This window comes from Theobroma cacao, chromosome 8, assembly GCF_053813885.1.
Source record: "Theobroma cacao isolate CCN51 chromosome 8, ASM5381388v1, whole genome shotgun sequence".
NCBI classification, from domain to species: domain Eukaryota; kingdom Viridiplantae; phylum Streptophyta; class Magnoliopsida; order Malvales; family Malvaceae; genus Theobroma; species Theobroma cacao.
Window position 1 is genome coordinate 15,650,099 of NC_142646.1, and position 2,722 is coordinate 15,652,820.

The window sequence follows — 2,722 nt, forward strand, 5'->3', positions numbered from 1 at the left end:
TATGAGATTATACAACCATTTAAAGGGAGAAAGAAAGATTTTGAAGGCATAAGTGACTATAAAAGAAGTTTTCTTCTCAATGAATGGTTTTTGCATCACGTTTCTCGAGGTAAACATTCAATTATAATCTGTTTTAACCATAAATGTAAAAAAATTCAACTTAAAATCTATTATGAGATTATATAACCATTTAAAGGGAGAAACAAAGCTTTTGAAGGCATAAGTGACTATAAAAGAAGTTTTCTTCTCAATGAATGGTTTTTGCATCACGTTTCTCGAGGTAAACATTCAATTATAATCTGTTTTAACCAAAAATGTAAAAAAAACGCAACTTAAAATCAATTATGAGATTATATAACCATTTAAAAGGAGAAACAAAGCTTTTGAAGGCATAAGTGACTATAAAGGAAGTTTTCTTCTCAATGAATGGCTTTCACTTCATGATTCTCGAGGTAAACATTCAATTATAATCTGTTTTAACCAAAAATGTAAAAAAATTCAACTTAAAATCAATTATGAGATTATATAACCAATTAAAGGGAGAAACAAAGCTTTTGAAAGCATAAGTGACTATAAAAGAAGTTTTCTTCTCAATGAATGGTTTTTGCATCACGTTTCTCGAGGTAAACATTCAATTATAATCTGTTTTAACCAAAAATGTAAAAAAAACGCAACTTAAAATCAATTATGAGATTATATAACCATTTAAAGGGAGAAACAAAGCTTTTGAAGGCATAAGTGACTATAAAAGAAGTTTTCTTCTCAATGAATGGCTTTCGCTTCAAGATTCTCGAGGTAAACATTCAATTATAATCTATTTTAACCAAAAATGTAAAAAAAACGCAACTTAAAATCAATTATGAGATTATATAACCATTTAAAGGGAGAAACAAAGCTTTTGAAGGCATAAGTGACTATAAAAGAAGTTTTCTTCTCAATGAATTTTTTGTGCATCACGTTTCTCGAGGTGAACATTCAATTATAATCTGTTTTAACCAAAAATGTAAAAAAATTCAACTTAAAATCAATTATGAGATTATATAACCATTTAAAGGGAGAAACAAAGCTTTTGAAGGCATAAGTGACTATAAAAGAAGTTTTCTTCTCAATGAATAGTTTTTGCATCACGTTTCTCGAGGTAAACAAGCAATTATAATCTGTTTTAATCAAAAATATAAAAAAATTCAACTTAAAATCTATTATGAGATTATACAACCATTTAAAGGGAGAAACAAAGCTTTTGAACGCATAAGTGACTATAAAAGAAGTTGTCTTCTCAATGAATGGTTTTTGCATCACGTTTCTCGAGGTAAACATTCAATTATAATCTGTTTTAACCAAAAATGTAAAACAATTCAACTTAAAATCAATTATGAGATTATATAACCATTTAAAGGGAGGAACAAAGCTTTTGAAGGCATAAGTGACTATAAAAGAAGTTTTCTTCTCAATGAATGGTTTTTGCATCACGTTTCTCGAGGTAAACATTCAATTATAATCTGTTTTAACCAAAAATGTAAAAAAAACGCAACTTAAAATCAATTATGAGATTATATAACCATTTAAAGGGAAAAACAAAGCTTTTGAAGGCATAAGTGACTATAAAAGAAGTTTTCTTCTCAATGAATGGCTTTCGCTTCAAGATTCTCGAGGTAAACATTCAATTATAATATGTTTTAACCAACAATGTAAAAAAATTCAACTTAACATCAATTATGAGATTATATAACCATTTAAAGGAAGAAACAAAGCTTTTGAACGCATAAGTGACTATAAAAGAAGTTTTCTGCTCAATGAATGGTTTTTGCATCACGTTTCTCGAGGTAAACATTCAATTATAATATGTTTTAACCATAAATATAAAAAAATTCAACTTAAAATCTATTATGAGATTATATAAGCATTTAAAGGGAGAAACAAAGCTTTTGAAGGCATAAGTGACTATAAAAGAAGTTTTCTTCTCAATGAATAATTTTTGCATCACGTTTCTCGAGGTAAACATTCAATTATAATCTGTTTTAACCATAAATGTAAAAAAATTCAACATAAAATCTATTATGAGATTATATAACCATTTAAAGGGAGAAACAAAGCTTTTGAAGGCATAAGTGACTATAAAAGAAGTGTTCTTCTCAATGAATGATTTTTGCATCACGTTTCTCGAGGTAAACATTCAATTATAATCTGTTTTAATCAAAAATGTAAAAAAATTCAACTTAAAATCAATTATGAGATTATATAACCATTTAAAGGGAGAAACAAAGCTTGTGAAGGCATAAGTGACTATAAAAGAAGTTTTCTTCTCAGTGAATGGTTTTTGCATCACGTTTCTCGAGGTAAACATTCAATTATAATCTATTTTAACCAGAAATGTAAAAAAAACGCAACTTAAAATCAATTATGAGATTATAAAACCATTTAAAGAGAGGAACAAAGCTTTTGAAGGCATAAGTGACTATAAAAGAAGTGTTCTTCTCAATGAATGGTTTTTGCATCACGTTTCTCGAGGTAAACATTCAATTATAATCTGTTTTAACCAAAAATGTAAAACAATTCAACTTAAAATCAATTATGAGATTATATAACCATTTAAAGGGAGGAACAAAGCTTTTGAAGGCATAAGTGACTATAAAAGAAGTTTTCTTCTCAATGAATGGTTTTTGCATCACGTTTCTCGAGGTAAACATTCAATTATAATCTGTTTTAACCAAAAATGTAAAAA